At 52.5% G+C, this 18139-nt stretch overlaps 1 protein-coding gene across 1 annotated transcript in view; it reads right to left on the bottom strand.

The window, feature by feature from the left end:
- LOC105180948 (histone-lysine N-methyltransferase SETD1A) overlaps positions 1-18139 on the bottom strand; it is a 98490-nt gene that overhangs the window by 80327 nt on the left and 24 nt on the right. The gene's annotated exons all lie outside the window — the stretch shown is intronic.

Below are 18139 nucleotides of genomic sequence, written 5' to 3'. Positions count from 1 at the left end.
GCCGTGCCGCCGCCGCCGCCAACGTATATCTCAACTTTGAATTTGGATTTCGCGCACCGATCGTTCTGCATTAACGGCAGCCGACTCTCAAAGAGTCTGCACGACGGAAGTATTTGCGTCGCAAACATCGTGTTTGTCAGAGGCCCCGACGCCTCCATCTAACTATCCGTCGTCCTCCCTCGCCGCACGTCTGTCCCACCCACCCTTTTTCAACATTCTCCATCTCGAGCTGTCCTTCTGCCTCCCACACTCGCGGAACTCGCCGTGGTGTGAATACGAAACCGTTTGGCACCTCTGAGCTGAATTCGAAATTCGCTCGGCGACAATGCGGCGATCGATAGAGATAGCACAGTTCTAATCTCGCCGTCTCATTAGCCGCGTTTGTTATTCACGGCGGTCTGACGTTGGCCGAAAATTATTAAGGCTGCGCGTACAGTGTACAGTGTCGCCGGATAGAAAATTTGTTTGCACAAGTTGCGATTCGCGTCGAAAACTCACGATCCAGCTCGAAATGCGCGACGCGTTTGTTACAGAGACAAAAATCTCGGAGAAAATTAATAAACAAAAGAAACAAAGGAAAAGAAGACATAACTGTAATGTTACGCGAGTGACTAACGATCCAGCCTGATTTTCTCGCGGAGGTGTTAATAATCGATTACATCTGTCGGGCACCGCAAGAACCGGCGCGGGGAAAAGCCCGAAGAATTTTTAGCGACGCGTAATTAATTCCGCCCGCGTAGCTCGCAGACTTGTAATTAATTTTGTATATTAACTGCAAGAGAGACAAAGTTTAAAATAACTCGTCCGATATTGTCAATAGCAAGCAACAGCCTGTCGGCGACAACTTCTCCTCGTCGCTTCTCCGTAGCCAAAGGGCACTCGACCCGAACAAAGGGTGGCTGTTACCCGCTGTTTGCAACTTAAGGCTTCATGAAATGTCCCGTCCAGAAAAGTGCATCTTCACCGTTCTTTTTTTTCGCTCTCTTCTTGCCCGTCGCGCGCCCGCCCGAGAAGCGTATCAACGCCGCGTACAAAGACCTACCTATTATTGTTTGGCTAACTCTATCAACTCCGGGCGGACGGGAAGGACCCCATTCAATTCCGAGTTAATTAGGACGGTGCCAATTTTCCTGTTTATCTCGACTCACCGAGTTCTTATCTCGGGCCGTTTGCATAATACGGCCGCGCGCGGTTTAACGCCGGCCGCTCCGGAGCCGGATTTTATTAGAATCGATGGGAGCGCGAATTCCCCCCCCCCCCGCACATTTTCATCCCCCGAGTCTCCGCGCGTCGCGGCCGCGGCTACCTCGCGCATACGATTTTCAATCAGCAACTTCCACCTAGCTGTAGCGCGACGTACAATGTAATGTCACTCATCCGCGGGACAATATATCCCGGAATCCATTGATAAAACGCACAATATTCGCACTCTAAAGCTCCCTCCGCCGCCTCTTGCCGCCGACGCGTTGCAAACGCGCTTCCGCATCCTCAAACCGCGCGTCGCGCGTCGCGCATCGCTTCTGTTTCGCCATAAACGAACGCGAGCGTCGCGGTGCAAATTTATACCTCTCGGGAACAGTGACGAGCGCAGCGACAATAGCTCGATTAGTTACGCGCGATCATGTGCGATCGCGTCGATGATCAATTAACAATCGCTTAGGGGAATGTCGGAAGCGCGTCGGAAGAAAAAATCCCATTATCTTATGCACTCGCGCACTCGCGCGCGTTGCGTATCGCGTTGCGCGGAATACACGCCTCGCTAGTTTCCGACGCGTAACGACTCGCAAAGACTCGCCCGACTGTATCGATATGGGTATTGAGGTTTGAGGCAACACGTCCAGGCCCCTAACGGCGGGGGGAGAGGGGGTGGGCCACGAAACATTTTAACAACCCCCGAGCGATTAAGTCCGCACTGCTTGCGACAAAAGCGCGAATCCCACGCTCGTCCACGACGGACACTCGACTTCTCCTGTCTGAAGGACTTGCGGAAAGTCCCTGCGCTTTCAAATCGGGGAAAGGTCCATCCTCGTGGCTCGCAGCCTTTGTCCGGCGATACGAACGGCGACGTAGCCGCTATAACGACGCCCTCGACGCAACATCGACTGGTCTCGTTCGATTCTCGCGTGCTCGAGTGACGCAATTACGTTGGCGCGGCGATGCCGCCGCCGCCGCCGCCGCCGCCGCCGCCGCGCCGTCGACGAGGACAACGACGATTCCTCCGCCCGACGGTTCGCCGTGGTTTCGGCCAAGGGCTAAGTATAGTCGCCCTGCGGCCTTTTCGCGCAGTAATTGGCCCTCGGCGAGCGCGGTCTCGCTGCTTCATTACGCAAATTGACTAGCCGAGTAAGTGGCACGAGCATCTCTCGAAAGCTACCACTTGCGCTTATAACTTGGAGCCCCCGAGTCTACCGTGTTACCTGCGGACGCCGCCACGATGAATCCTTGGTAAATCCTCTCTCCCCCCCCCTCCCCCGCCTCTTTCGTGCCGCCGGTTACGAACTTACGTTGTCGTCGAAGATCACCGTCGCGTTTGCCGAAATTGCGCGGGGGATTCCTCGAGAGGACCGAGCCGACCTTTCTGTTTGTTGGGGGCAAAGTCCCTGCGCGGCAGGAACGTTTGAGATATTCGCGATCGGAAAGTTTCGGAAATAAATGTGCCTTCGCGACGTTCCCGCTGGGACGTTGGAAAAAAAGAAAAAACAGGAATGAATGAGATACACCCGGTGATTAACGGTAAGCAGCCAGCGTGAGCCAGGCAGACGTCGCCGCGGACGAAAGGAGGAGTGAGGCGGCGGGGGAGGGGGGGGGGCGGTTGGCACTTAGAATATCATAAATCCGCGGCCGCGATTGTGCAACGGCCGCCGTGGCGAAGCAAAAGGACGAGGAGAAAAGACGAAAGAAAAGAGGGAACAAAAGAAAAACAACTTACTCCGTAAACGCGATTTTGCATTAACCACTCGAGGGATGGGGTTTGCGGCTCGTCGGACGGCGTGGGTCGGAAAGGGGCGGGGGGAGGCGGAAGGGCTGGCATGGGCGGACAGGTATCTCAACTTTTCTCATATCGTTTCACGTTCGTTATTACGCGCCGAGTTGCCGCGAGGCGGATGAGTAAAATTAATGGCTCCCATTTGGAACTATTCCCACGGACTTTCGCCTTTTTTCCCCTGCGCTCGCTGCCTCTCTTCCTCCCACCCCCCCCCCTCTCTCTCGCTCTCTCTTTCTCACACTCTCGCTTTCTCTCTTTCCGACTCGCGTCTATCCGTTTCTCTCTCTCTCTCTCTCTCTTTCTCTCGTCGTTATCGTTATACCGCCGGGATTTATAATTAACGTTAGCACTCCTCGGCCGGGTCGCCAATCGCGGGGCGCCAACGCGAACTTTTATCAAATTATTCGAACACAATGCTCTCTTTATCTTAACGGCTCGGCGTTTTACCAAACGAAATGGGAGCTAAATGATTTATCCTACGGAACTGTTAACGCGCGACCACGCTGCAACACATTTTCGCCGAGGCGATCGCCGCCGCTTCGTCCTATACATTCCATCTCACTTGTTTCGCTCGATCGCTAAAGCTCGCGCTCTCGCAAAGGAAGAATACCGTTCCGATTTGGCCGATCCGCGTTGATCCACAGAGACATAATCACGAGAGAACGCGTTCGTCTCGTGCTTTCGCTCGAGCCGACGCAGCTACGAGATACACATGACGAATTGCTCGTGCAATGTCGATAAGTTATTTACATTTCATTACCGGCGTCCGAGTAATTTGTACTCCCTGCCGGCGTATCGGAAATTTTTTACCGCCGCGCTGCCGCGGTGAGAAAAAAAGTACGAGTGGTCGGAGAACAGGTACAGGTAAGGGGTGGATGAGGGTGCGAGCGGTTGGAAAGGCCGGTATAAAGGCCGGAGGTGGCTGAGCGGTTGAGGGGTGAAAGGGGCGGCGGTCGGCGGGCGGGGGAGAGTTACATCCCGGATGGAGACGCGACACGTTTTTATTAATACCTCCTAGCGCACCCTCGTCCGCGAGCACGTGACGCGTCGAAGGAAAAAGTTAACGAACTTCTCGGAGCGTCGCGACGAAGAAACCTGCCTGATAAATAGCGCGGGATGATGGGGGAAACGGCTGCAGGGCCGCGCATAGCAGCATCTACCGGGCGAACCAAGAATGTCGCCGATGATATATGGGAGATGATAACTCCGAAGGGTGACTGGGTAATTCATTCGTAAGTCATAAGTCCGATAAGAGTTATTTATCGATCTTCCCCTGCTTCCTCCTTGTTCTTCCCTTGTTTTTTTTTCTCGCTCGCCGATAGGCGTATGTCGTACGAGGGTTAACGGAAGCAGCCATCAATCAATATCGAGTTCGTTAGAGGAGATTAAAAAATCGAAGGGGCCGGTGCGAGCGGAGAGGAGCAGCTTAGACAGCTGGATTTAAGCGGGAAGTAATAATATCAGGGGGGAGGAACCGTAGCTCTCACGGTATTGAGCAAACGCCTCGGCAACTGCCGAGCTGTCTCCGAGAGCGGCAAAGGTCGTGCTCGAGCCTGCGGACGACACGAGACTTAACTAACTTCGCGATCAACGAAGCGGCGGCCTTCGGAAGCCCGGCGCGGGCGAGACAGAAAGGAGCCAACGCGTGGCGAGCGCAACGGCGATAAGGCGATAATAGCGACAGATCGCCGTCGTTTCCGCAGCGAGCCGCGGCGATCGTATTTCCCAACGTGATGCGAACAGCGCAATTAGAACGCGCGGAATAGATAATAAGGAGCGCTTGTGACGGTAATCCAAGCCGGTGCGGATAATGCAGGCCGTAAACCGACATAAACACTGTGTTCGCGCTTGTTCGCGGACGTGCGCCGGCGATAAATCTAAATTTAGCGCGGGCACGAAAAACTAAATCCTCTGCAATTCCTGCCCCGAGACTGCAGGCAAAAACCTCGAGAGCGCCGCTTGCCCCGGCGATGTGTCATAATAATGTCTCTCTGCAGTCATGGTTCTCCTCCTGGCATGATAACCATGGGTCACGATCTCGGTACGGTAACTCGTCGTCGTCGTCGTCGTCGTCGTCGCCCTTTCACCGTGGAAACCCTTAAGCCTTAAACTGTAGCGGGACTAAGGAATTTGTGGCTGCGCCATGAAGCACTCCGGCGACATTGTTGTCGCCCTCCCGTCTTCGTTGTCCTTTTGCCTTCAATTCCGTTGCTGTCGCATCTCTACCACGTGTCTAGGTACGGGCACGCGTGAAAGGGATGTGCTCGAGGATACAAACGTAAATAACTTTAAAGCAACGTTTACGCAAAGCCGCAATTTATTCGACCAAGAATGTCGGCGAAGGAGGAGGATCCAGCGAGGAGACTCCAGCGAGACGTTGTAACGGCGTAACGCGAATCTCCCGGTTTCCGATATCGCGACGTGGTCTCCCCCCTTGCGACTTCCCCCCCCCGCTCCCCCCGTCCAGGCTGCTAGTGATCGCGTTATTTGTTAAACGATTCTCTATCGGGGTTGCCCTAGTTCACAGATGTGAAACCGTGGCAATGTGACGCGAGAAAGGGCACATCGCGATTTTCCCCCGGAAGAACACGGTTAATGACGGAGAGATGAGGCTTAATCGAGGACCGTTCGGAAGAGAAAACCGCTCCGGAGCGTGAATTGATTGGTTCTGGGATGAGGTGGCAAGGTGGTAGACCTGATCGATTGATTTGCCTACCAGGAGTGCCTGTGGTACCTGTGGTACCAGCGGAGAGTGCCTTAATTAATCCTGGAGTGGGGAGATATAGTATCCTGCGGTGCGCGGCTGGTTTCCAATAGATGAGATTTCTATTTCCGAAGTGGCCCGCTGATTCCCTACCACGGAATGACATGTAGTACGAGATTGAACATTCCTCGTCGTATGAAGATGCTCGGAGGGTGGGTCGGCGCAACGTTTTCAGCCACCATGACCCACTTATCGGCGCAAACTCCCGACGTTCAAGCTAATTACGTTCGCACGCGCGCGCATCTTGCGCTAACACACATCGACGTGTAAGTAATTTTACGTAACAAAACTTTAAAGCTCTCGGCCCGAGAGAGCCCAATAAATACGACTTATCCGTACATCCCTGTCTCTCCCGTCGCGAGAGTCGACAACATCCTCGAAATTACTACACTCGGACCCGGAAACAATCCGACAGAGACGAGAGCACAGCGATCCTTACGACAAGCGATCGATATACGACGATATACGACGATATACTCCTCCATCTCCCGAAATGGCATCCACCTTTGAGGCGTTATTTCAGGACGAGACATCTCCCCTGCCCTCTTTATCGCTCTCTCATCACCTCTCGGAAACCATCGCGCGTACATTCAGCCGAAACGGAATCGCCAACTAAGGTACTTTTGACATTCAAATAACGCCGACTTAATATGCACGATGCCGCCCGGGGCCAATCGAATTGCGGAGAGCTCGTTTCCTCGAGTCAAGGTCTTTCCGCTAAGAATCTTCTATCCACTTTTGTCTACTCCCGCGCTGGCAGCCTTCTCTCATTGTCTACCTAACCACCTTTGTCAGACTACCAAAGTACAGATTTACGTATTCATCCTTGAAAGTCGATGGCCGACCCACGGCATCCAATCCTTTCTCTTACAGCTGAGACCTTTACGGGCTGTATCTCGAAACTTTCCGCGCGTTACATCCTGTCGTTTCCCAATCTGTTTTCAAATTATCGAAAAGGGTCATTCGTGTCAAAATGCATTTTCCGCCGTGATTACGTTCCGTTGTGTCGTCGTATTCCTAAGTCCCCCTCTCGTAATTACGTTCCTCAATTCACGACGGTTCCATTATTTTTTATTCACGCGCTTGACATCACCGCTATTATTTATCTCGCAATCTCGTAAGCAGCAAAGATGGCGACTATCTTTCAGCTTGGTAGCATCAGTCGCGAGCTTTGCGCTCGCTCGCGGAAGAAACCCCATGGACATCAAACACAACGTTCTCCCGCCGCCCTCTCTCTCTCTCTCTCTCTCTCTCTTTCTCTCTACCCTCATTAGCTCTTACTCCGTGCGGGGCAACGATCGTGTTCCCTTTTCAGATTCCAGTTTCATCGTGAAGAGGGAGAGCTCGAAATTTGTTCGCCGATGAACTGGAAGTGGTCCTCCTCGTCCTCGTCGTAGTCGATAGAGACTCTCCCGGCAAATCGAGCGGCAAATCTGCCCTTTAATCTCGACCCTCCCTGCATAAAGGGTTAAAAATGACTGCCGTTACCCCGTAGGATGGCCAACTCTACCCTGCCGGAAACCCCTTTCGTGCGTAACCACCGCCGCGTCGCCACGCGCGCGCGCGTATGCATATGCACGTACGCTCGCTTCGCGTCGCCCCCGCGCGCATGTAAATGAGTGATAAAGTGGGCCACCAACAAAGTGGTGTACGAAATTTCATTCTTCGCCGGGGGGCCGCGCCGCCGGAGAACATCGCGGACGCCGCATCGCGCGTCACCGAGAGTTAGTAACTGGCGCGCGAATTATTGCAATCGAGCCGCGATTAGTAATGCCAATCGACTGCATCGAATCAAGATTTAGCGCTTTCATTCGCCGATGACGACCCACGCGCGCGTGGTTGCACTCTCCGAATGACCAAGTGCCGGTTGTAATGGACTTGATACGATACGACGTGCGGAATCGATAATGCGAATTACTAATCTCACTCGCATAAACGGTCACGCTCGAGCGCGTCTCCCTTTCTCCAAGAGGTGTTCCGAGCCGCTGATCGCTAGACTGAAATTTTTTAAATAAGCTCGTGGTTTATCGCGCCATCTGCCCTCCCCTCGGCGGTCGGTGTGACGTTCGCTTTTCTTCGCGGTTCGATGTTTCATTATACGAAGCGGCACGCCTGCGTATCGGAGGCGCGTTTTACCGCGCGGAAGCGGGAGAAAAAAGCTCCGGGGTGTTAATCTCTTTATGAGATACGATAATCGTTCATAACGTACGGCGGTGGCGCGAGGCGGACTCGCAGGATGACACGAAGCGGAGGCGCGTTAATTAAATTAAAAAACATTGTACCTACATTATGTCTCTCCGCTTATTCGGCGCGGCCGGCGGAGATACGGCGGATCGTGAAAAAGCACGGACAAAGAGAACAGCAATGAGCGAGACAATGGGGCGAGGGAGCGAGAGAAAGAATAGAAAGAGTGGCAGAAAGAACGGAGGAGCGCGGCAGGAGGGACAGTGGGGGACAGATACGGAAGAGATACCTTTTTCGCGATTAATTCGACAGGAGTCGACTGCCGGAGGGAACGCAGAGCGAAAGAGAGCCGCGGCGACACCGGCATAAAGGCGTTGCAGTATCCGTAATGGAAATTAATGAGATTATTGGAACAGCTTCGACGCAGGGACAAAAGGGGCAAAAAGGAGAAAAAAAAGAGTGAGAGAAAAAATGAGCGCGACCTTTCTGTCAGAGGTCGGGAGTCTTCGATTCCGCCGTCAGCGGAACGGCGGACATCGCGCCGATGTTATTAGTATCTTCGTTGATTCATTAATTGTCGGGAAAAATTCCTCCCTCTCTTTCTTCTTCTGGAAGTCTCTCGGCCGACTCGACAAAGAGAGAGAGAGAGAGAGAGAGAGAGAGAGAGAGAGAAACAGAGAGACTGTCTGACTGTTAAGAACGGATTAACATTTTACGAGAGTATATCGTAATTTATCGACAGCAACATCGCACCGTCTCCGTCGTCTCGCGCGATACGCAATAACGTGACGCAATCTCTCACATTTAGCACGCCGTAACGTAGGTTAAAAAAAAGTCTACAGCCGAAGCCCTTTTTCTGCGGCCGTGAAGGGCCGTGTCCATTGATAACAGTTTACATATTTATACCTGCCATTAATATCGCGACGTTGCGCGTTCGCGTGAAATATGCGTTCCCGTGCGAGACTCTTTTTATCGTTAACTACGGCGGAGATTACACGCGCGCCCGGGCTGCCGTATCTCCCGTGAATAATCGCTCTAATGCAGTGTCGCGAATAGATTTCCTGCAATACATAACTACTGCACGGCGATGCAAAAAGCGGCTCGATTAATTAACCTTCTTTGACTGCGCTTTGACTCCCGCGAGCGCTGAGCAAAGCGGGTAGTTTTTGCCGTGCTCTATGTAAATCCCTAAATTTTCGCTGGCGTCGCGGCTCCCACCCCCATACACACATACGTTCACATACATGCGTATATATATATATATGTGTGTATATATATACATATATATATATATATGTGTGCGTGTACGTATGTGTATGTATGTATATGTATACGGCAGAGCGGGCGTATAACGCGAGCACGCGCCGATAAAGTTTGTATTGCCGCGAATCGGGAATCCTGCATTACGACCTAGACAATCGTTTATTGCGCACGGTGCACAGCCATCCTGCATTAATAATGCTAATCGTGTGTGTATGCCGTCGACGCATTAATTAATGCCGCGGGACGATTGTGCTCCGTAAACAATGAAACTCGAACGTGATTGCGAGCAACGTGCTATTGCAAGCCCATTAATGATTACCTCATATAATTTCGCGATCGGCGATCGATAATTTATTTATCGTCACGCCGGAAGTCACCGCCAGCCACGTAACGCAGGCCGCCAATATTTTCGCACGTCCGAAGGAAATTATATTCCCGCGCGCGTGTTTCGCCGAGGAACGCGCTCGCGATAAATCCGCGTCAACGCCGCCGCCGCCGCCGCCGCCGCCGCCGTGCGTTGCAGCCGCTGCAACGCAACGCGACAGCGACGGATAAAACACGATTTAGCCGCGTCCGCTTGCGTTTCGTTCCCCTTTTTGCACACGCGCGCGCGCGCACGCGCGCCATACAATTGTTTATTCGCTAAACGGATCGCGTTTAACTTTTGCGCGACACCTTTGACACGCCGATTGGATATTTGATCGGCGTGCACGGGCGCGACCGGCAACGCGATTATTTAGCGTATACAAGATAACAATCGCTTTATCTCTCCTCCAACGGTCTCGCTCTCTAGTATTTGTAGAGTAGGTTACGAGAGCGCACAAATTCCAAACTCAGCCGGCGGAGCGCGTGTTGCCCGCACACGTACACGCACGCACACACGCACGTAGGCGTGAGCGAGACGGCGATGTACAAAGTGCTTTCCGATGGCTCGTGTGCGTAAACTGAAATCGACGCGAGAGTGTGCTCAGCCAGTAATCTATGATCATCAGCGTCGGGTAACGAGTGCTTGTTCGCCGAGTTCGCTGTAGCCGGAGCACAACAAATCAGATTACTCGCGCGGCTAAGTGCGTAACTCGTAAGTGATTTCGACGCAAGTGGCAGAATTGCGCGCGAAATTGGAGATCTCGCACGCGCGAGCGCCACCCCCGTCTACGGCGTCGCAAGCTGGCCGCGCAAGTTTTTATGCCACGTAACGTGCGCGTAAACGATGAGGAAGCATCAGCCGCTGGGTTACTTTGTGACCGATCAACCAGCCCGCCTACGCAACGCGGCTGAGCTTGATCGTCTATCAATAAAACTCGGTTTTCACGGCGCGCGCGCGCGCGCGCTCACGTCGGGCCGGCGTAGCGTACGGTATTTGCCGCCGACTCGCGCGCGATGTATTAGTGATGAGTTCAACCGCGCGTTCTGTTTTTCAACATCTTGATTAAACATTCGACCGTGTATGACAACGTGGAATAATGCATCTCGCAATCCGCCAACGGTCGAGCGACGTCCATATCGATGTTCGGCGCAGCCGGCGCGAGGGAGCAAGAGAAAGAGAGACAGACAGACAGACAGAGAGAGAGAGAGAGAGAGAGAGAGGGAGAGAGAGAGAGAAAAATACTAATGACACGCGCGATTTTAATGACCGCAAAAAATGCGCACGGTGTTTGCGTAAAAGATCGGTTCCGTTTCTGACATAATCGGAAAATTAAAAAGTCGGCCCCTCGGCCAATGCCGCGCGTGTAAAACGCGCGTTATTAGCGTTTGCAAATTACAAATTACGATTACCAAGCCGCTTTCATTATACATACATTAGCATAGTTATACATGCATTAGTTTAGTTCTCTATCTCGATTTTCTACTTGCACGTTCGGCGGCAATTATGATTCCGGCCAAGATAGCCGAAACGCGATGTCAAAATTCAGCGCTCGTGCACGTTATTCGCGAGAAGACGGGTGTGTGTGTGTGTGTGTGTGTGTGTGTGTGTGTGAGAGTGTGCACGCACGATGTCACGTGTCATACCACGACGAGTGCGCGCGAGCGCGATACTCACTCTCGATCGAACTTGAAACGGCCGCTGCTGCGGTTCTATTGCATTTACGATCCGCTCTGGTCGACGAGCGCTCGGCTTTATTGCCGGGCCGAAAAGTATTTTCTGCCATCGCGTACTGATATTTACAGTGCGCTGCGACGTTTCGGGAGGCAATAATATGAGCTCCGTCGCGGGATAGAAAAGCCATCCCGCGTTTACGTCACTCTCGATTCCAGGAGCCCGCTTTGGGATATCGTCGAATGCGCCGATAAAAAAAAAAGAAGGGAGAAAGCAAAGAGAACCTAGGTTTTCGGCTCGGAGTCGCGGAATCGATACCCGTTATGCTCGATACGATGAACAGACGCGAAAATAATGGCGCGAGCGTGCAGAGTCGTGCGCGCGTGCGCATATTAAAATAGAACCCGAGACGAGAGACGTCGGGCGCTTCCGACGAAAAAAGCCCTTTGGGAAAAAATTATACGCCCGCCGAGTGAAAGAGCAAAATCGACCGTTCGTTCGATTCGCGTCTTCGTCAGCCCTCATCGGAAAACAGACGTTACTAATAGGTGAGAGCTACGACAGCAAAGTTGTGAAAAAGTCGCGAGACTTAACCGCGGAAGTTCACCGCGGTGATAATTTTATGCGCGCGCGCGCGCATTCTCGAGACGGCACCGTGAGCTCGCCCTTAAATTTCGGCCCATCTTATCATCCACGTTCACGCACGCACGACGTCGCACGGCTATTTGTTACTCTAAGCAGTAAGAGTTATGCGAGAAAACGCACCCTCGTCTTTCACGAGAACGACCGCATGAAACGCGTCGTGGAGTTTCACGCATGGGATACGCGCCCGTAAATAAGACTTTGCGTAAGTGTGGCCATCGCGATACAACGAATCCGGTCTGATCCGCGCGCAAACATCAGCTACCACGATCTTTAAGGGCTGATGCACTGTATACGAAACTTGAGGAGCGGGAGAGACAAGGAACACCTGTAACAAGCAGCGTCGAGCAGCGCTGCCGACCGGCCGCGCGGCGCAGGGCTTTGCAGGAATTCCCGTCCAGTCTGAGTTTTTTTGCGCGAGCAGATAAATCGCGATAAGCGCGAGCGGGAATTAATTTCCATCCGCCGCCGCCGCCGCGTCGTCGTAAAAAGCGCGCCGCTCTCTCCCATACGCGCACCGTCGCGTGGAAATTTCAGACGGCTCGTCCGGGAAATTCGTCGGACGATTATCAGCGGGAAACGAGTCGAACCGAACGCGAATCCGGAAATGACGCGCACTTACGTGACGTCGACGCGATTTTCAGGGGACTCTGCACACGACTGTATTCCGTGTATTCCGACGCGCGCATTGCACGCGTTGACGGTTGCACGCGTCTCTCATCGGGAATATCCGCGGTGACGAGACGCGACGACGCGGCGGTTCATCGCGCAATGTAGACACGCCGCGGCGAGCTGATAAAAATTCTACGGACGTAATTGAAGGGTATACACGGCGTTACGAGAGCGGTAACGGGGAGGTATTACTTTATTCGCCGGTGTCGGCAATAACACCGCGTCGAAGACGCTGTTATCAAGAGTCCGCCGCGAGCGAGCATCCTCCCCGAGGAGGAGCGCGCGCGAAGAGTACAAGAGCGCAGCGCCTCTTTTTCGCGCGCGCGCAAGGATTAATACACTCGAGTAACCGGAACGAGCGAAGAACGTGCTCTTGGCGCGCTGTGTACGTGACGTTATTCGTTCTCTCGTTCCTCGGCTTCCTCCTCTATATCATCCGGTCCGGATAGTAGTTTCCTCTCCTAAACTCCTTGCTTTTCCATTCGACTCGACTCTCCTACGTTCTCACCACCTCTCCGTCCCCCACCTCGGTTCCTCCCGCGAATCTTTGCTATTTGGCCCTTTCGCGCCACGGTTACTGCGATTGTCGTCCTCCTGTCTCTATCTGTCTCGCTCTCTTTCCTCGCCGCCGCCACCGCTTCCGCCTCTCTGTGTTCCCTCTCTCCGTCTCTCCTTCGTCCCGAGATTAAGTCATACTCTCTCTCTCTCTCTCTCTCTCTCTCTCTCTCTGAGAGAATAAGGGAACGTGAGGACGAACGTTCTCATTTCCATAGCAACACACAATCCGGGAAGCACGTTTTCCAAATTAACCCCTCGCTCAGCCCCCTCCCTCCTCCCCCGGAGTGGCGTCCTCGTCCCGTTTCCGTTGTCCCGCCGGACCGGGCCCCGCTCGTTCTCGCGATTACGCGGCGCTTTAATTCCGCTCTTAACGAACGGCGCGAACGGCAGCGCACGAATTGAAATCTCTAATCGCCGGTTCAGTACCGCGTCGGATTCGCGCATAACGCAAACGGCATTTTAGTGCTTCGCCAGCACTCACCGTTGATATCCCTAACTAGCGCGCGTAGAACGCAGCTCCGCACTGCGTGCAGACGTTACGCGCGGCTCTTAAAGACTCGCCGTGTTGAGCTTTTTACTACGGAGGGATTCCTCCAGCTGTGTAAAGCTAACGACGGCAACTTACAAATGAGCAAGAAGATAATCCCGGGAGCGTCAACTTTCCGACAAACTTGCGCTCCGCATTTAGAGATTTCTCGTGAAAATAATATGAATGCAAATAATATATAGGAATCGCGTAAATATGTATACGGACATTTCACCAGCGTGCGGTATCGCGGCGGCGCGTGAAGCGAGACGTGACATCGAGGCGTTACGTTCTATTAATAATTCCAATTGCGGCGCATGAAAATGGCATCGGACGCGCCGAGTGTATAAAACACGGGCGTTGAAATTTTCCTCGGCACATACGGATTTTTATACGTTCAATAAAGGGGAAGAAGCAGACACGAGCACGGACGAGAGAATCGGATTATCGAGCAGCATTTTCGAGAAAATTCAATAAAATCACCAAACCGTTAAGAAACCGGGTTCTCATCTTTCGCGGATCCTGTCATAGCGAGATGACGACGACGACGACGACGACGACGACGACGACGACGACCGGGTGGAACCCACGGAGGGTACAGTAGGGTCACACTCTCATAAACCAAGTAAGTCGACCTCCTCGGCCATAAAACTCAACTTCGGAGGTCTCTTTGTGTGCGGCCTGCCTCTTCTTACGAAGTAGAGTGTGAAGCGGCGAGGACGCATCTAGTGGTAGGTGTTGGTCCGAGATAGAGAAAGGGAGCTGTATTAAGGAGCAGGAAGAAGGACGATCTCGAAGGAGGAGGAAAGGCACAGAAACGAAGGTTGCCTTGCGCAAACACTTCGCCCCGAGGACCGGCCCTATAGGCCCTTTTACCTACGGAGCCTTGCGTGGGCGATTGATTATTTAAGTCTTTTCTCTCTCTCTCTCTCTCTCTCTCTCTCTCTCTGTCCTCCCCTCTTCTCTCTCTTTCTCTACCTCCTTTTCGGCTTATACACCTAACGTTCTACCCGTAGCTTTCCTATTTCTCCGAGACCTCCGACTCCCTGTTGACCCGTAATCCTTTCTTCTTACTCGCTACCACTCGTATATTTGTAAATTCACAGTCCGCTTCCATCCCGCCAGGGTGCACAAAGAAGTATCCCGAGTATCGAAAATCGAAGTCATACCGTCGATCGGATCGGCTCCGCCGAGCCTGTCCTTGCCGTCGTTCCTGTCGTCGTCGTCGTCGTCGTCGGCCTTCTTCTCCTCCTCCTCCTCTCGCCACGGTCGCTGCAATTTTACTTCCTCTCTCTTTCTCTCTACGAAGTACCGCGCTCCAACGATCCCTTTTCTCCCTTCCATGCAGCCTCTTCGCTATTCCTCGGCGCTTCAAGCCACATAATGGTCTCGGGCTTTATCCCGGGCACGTGCTTCCTTGAATTAAAGACTGTCTTCGCGCGCCGGTATGTCGCACGTGGCTATCGTAACGCACAGAACCGGGTCGTATACATGGTCTCGTGCCAACCGGAAAGAGCCGGTTGGAGCATGAAAACTTCAACACGCGCTGCACTGCCACGCTCGCTCTCGCACTTTTCGCGGATCGCAGCGGATCGAATGCCAATTTCGGAGCCAATTCGAGACTCCCTCGCGAGATAGCCGTCGCGACTCCGCGATGAGCGGGCGTAAATATTTTATCGCCCGGCATGTAGCGACTACTACTTTAACGGCGCCAACTAGATGGATGTTAAACATCGTGATTTACGGTCGTGCACGCGCATATCGTCTCCTCGGCAAGCACCCGCGGCGGGACACCTCTCTCTCTCTCTCTCTCTCTCTCTCTCTCTCTCTCTCTCAATGACACCAGCCGACAGGCGCCTCGTTCGTCGACGTCGAGGCGAGCAAATGACTCGAATAATACTCGCTCGTTGATCACGCGGCGGGATCCTTTCCAACAGGTACAAGCGCGACCGACCGGGCTTTATTTTCTTATCGTTACCTCGCGCTTTTTACGATCGGATCGAATGCAAATGATGGCGTCCGGGGGTGGTTTACGGTCGTATTGATCATTCGCGCTCGTATCCTTGATACAAGAATATTGCAGAGAACTTATACATTACATGTGTTTGTGTGTGTGTGTGTGCGCGCATTAAACAAGTTTACGAACAGATCGGGAAACGCCAACGTTTTTTGTTACATCTTTTTCACGAGAGATGAAAAGAGCGTGCAGCAATTTACAAATATCGATTGCAAACGCGAGATATCATTCAACGACGCGTTATTACTGACTGCGCTGAATACTCGAAACCTAGCAAGGAAATAAATCCAGACGATGATCTCCTCGAGATTGAAAATGCGAAATATCAGAATACACATCTCTCTCTCTCTCTCTCTCTCTCTCTCTCTCTCTCTCGCTCCCGTCTGGACCAATATCGTCTTCGAAGGCGGAAAAGCACTCAAAGTCCAGCGAAGTTTCCAACTTAATCCGTCGGCCTCCCAACCCCTACCGTCGAACGGCTTGCATACGCCTATACTCCCTCGCATACTTCTGCGGTCAACGAAACGGTTAAACTATTCGGCCTGATCTTCCGCGGGGCCGTGCGCGATCGGCGCGACAAATCCGATTGTTCCGATGGCATCCTCGATTCGTGGTCGATTATACGTATACAGCACAGCACGGTATACCTCGTGGCGCCCTTGGATGTACGCTCTCGTCATATCGGCCAGCTCGCGAGCAGCGAGCGCAGCGCGAGGGGTTGGAAGGGGTCGGGGGGTCGGACGAATACATCCGCCTCAAATTGATTGGAATTGTTCCCCGGCTGATATCTCGTTCCTGCTGGTTCGTGGTAGCTTCAGATAGACGGTAGGCTGCACCTTGCACGCGGTGAGAGGGACAACCTCGGCTGCTTTGCGTTAGGTTGGGTTAGACTGGGGTTAGTTTAGCCCGGGCTATATCCGTCAGACCGCCTTCGTGTGTTTGCGGAGGGCTACGGACGAGAGCGGGGCAAGGACGAGCGACAACGAAGGGGGTCTTCCCCGGAATTAATTTCGAAGCTTCTACGGAGAGCACCACTTACCGGCGCTTATCGTATCGCCCGATGGGAAGACGCGTTAGGTCTGCTCCGCCGGCATCCGCGGAAAGTATTGAATGTTTACGCTGAGCCCCCGTGGATCAACAACGGCGCCCAGGCGGTGGAGTCGCTCGGGACCAATCGCGCGATTGCGATTGAAATTATAATACGATACAATCGCGCTCGCCGATTAGCGTTATCTCCGTAGTCCCACGCGCCCGGATAAAACAGTCGGTTTGCGCCAAATTCTTGACTCTGATGTCCCGGGCTTTTCAAACGGTCGGAATTTTGCTCAATGCTACGTTGCTCCTGCAAATTCAATCGATTTCGAAGGACCATCTCTCTCAGTGTGTAACACTGTATAGATTATTTTCCTCGGGTACATGCGGCAAATGGTTACTTATTATTGTTTTTTCCACGTTGAGACTCGATATTTTAGAGAATTCCTTCGAACATTTTATATAACTCGCCCTAGTTCCCCCCCCCTCCCCTATTATATTCTGTACTGCTCGCCGCCATGCGGTGAATAATCCCACACGAGAATACGAGCCGATGATGGAAATGCTACGTTAACACGCGTTAATCAACAACAAACGTCGAATGCTACGGGCGATACTTGCAGCACGTACCATCCTGATAACTTTGTCCGCCTCGAAAGTCCCGGAATATTTTCAGTGCGTTGATTGTTGTGATCTCTCGGCTACCGTATGTATTCATACGCGTCCTTGACTGGCGGGCGAGGACGCGCTTGGCGATTGACAGGCGATTGACGCAGCCTTTGTTTTGGTAGGATCTACTCTCGCGTATCGCGCAACTAAGTTATGTTTTGAGCAGGCGAGCGATGTACGTACCGCGACGTGAACCACCGGTGCTTTCGCGACAATTCTTATCGAACGAGTAAAGTATATTTCGTCGATTCTTCAAATATATTTCGTCATCCTCTTCTCCGTCATTCAATCGTTACGCCTCGAGTCGACGGACGACGCCGAGTATATATATTATATCGGTACTTCAATTACAATTACCGAAAGGTAATTAAAACATTTCGCCAGCTGATGAAATATTTAATCGGGCTCTCATCGACGTCATCACGTTAGCTAACAGATGTTTCTCCGAATCGATCGAATCGTATCTACGCGGACATCAGCGACATTGTCAATGTCACGATGGAGTATCCGGATCAGGCACGAGCCGAGATATCGGAAAGCCAGGACAAGAGATGCAGGACACGGGCAATGATATATTATATATTTCCCAATGTGTGATGTCACACATTTCTTGCACAGAACATTCTCAATTTCAACGGACGTTTGGCAAACCCCGAAACTAAGGAAACACCCGAGTAAAAATTTAGAATACATCTGTCGATACTCAAAGTCGAATATTCTGTATAACGATGCAATTTATAAAAATATCGGAAATATATTGCAGATTACTCCTTTATATACTCCGATCT

This window comes from Harpegnathos saltator, unplaced genomic scaffold (assembly GCF_003227715.2).
Source record: "Harpegnathos saltator strain DR-91 unplaced genomic scaffold, Hsal_v8.6 scaffold785, whole genome shotgun sequence".
Taxonomy (NCBI): domain Eukaryota; kingdom Metazoa; phylum Arthropoda; class Insecta; order Hymenoptera; family Formicidae; genus Harpegnathos; species Harpegnathos saltator.
The sequence above is the reverse complement of the archived record's forward strand: the minus strand, read 5'-3'. Positions and strand labels throughout refer to the sequence as shown.